Below are 806 nucleotides of genomic sequence, written 5' to 3' on the forward strand. Positions count from 1 at the left end.
GTCGAACTGTAATGACAACATACGTTATTCCCTTTGTCCATCAGTATGTTACTTGCCCAAGATTCGATTGTCGCTATCTTCATACCTAGTTCAATCTCGTTACCGGCAAGTCTCTTTACTCACTCGGTAATACATCATCCTGCAACTTACTCATTAGTCACTTTGCTTGCAAGGCTTCTTATGATGTGTATTACCGAGAGGGCCCAGAGATACATCTCCGATACTCGGAGTGACAAATCCTAATCTCGATCTATGCAAACCCAAAAAACACATTCGGAGATACCTGTAGAGCATCTTTATAATCACCCAGTTATTGTGATGTTTGATAGCACACAAGGCATTCCTCCGGTATCCGGGAGTTGCATAATCTCATAGTCGAAGGAATATGTATTTGACATGAAGGAAGCAATAGCAATAAAACTGAACGAACAATATGCCAAGCTAACGGATGGGTCTTGTTCATCACATCATTCTCCTAATGACATGATCTCGTTCATCAAATGACAACACATGTCTATGGTTAGGAAACTTAACCATCTTTGATTAACGAGCTAGTCTAGTAGAGGCTTACTAGGGATACGGTGTTTTGTCTATGTATCCACACATTTATCAAGTTTCCGGTTAATACAATTCTAGCATAATTAATAAAAATTTATCATGATATAAGAAAAATATAAAATAACAATTTTATTATTGCCTCTAGGGCATATTTCCTTCACGGAGCACCATGACTTTGGCATCGCCATCACTAGGCTCGGAGAGGGGAAGGGGCTCAGGCACTGAGACGGGGGATGGGAGGGGTGGTG

This window comes from Triticum dicoccoides, chromosome 4A (genome assembly GCF_002162155.2).
Source record: "Triticum dicoccoides isolate Atlit2015 ecotype Zavitan chromosome 4A, WEW_v2.0, whole genome shotgun sequence".
Classification (NCBI taxonomy): Eukaryota; Viridiplantae; Streptophyta; class Magnoliopsida; order Poales; family Poaceae; genus Triticum; species Triticum dicoccoides.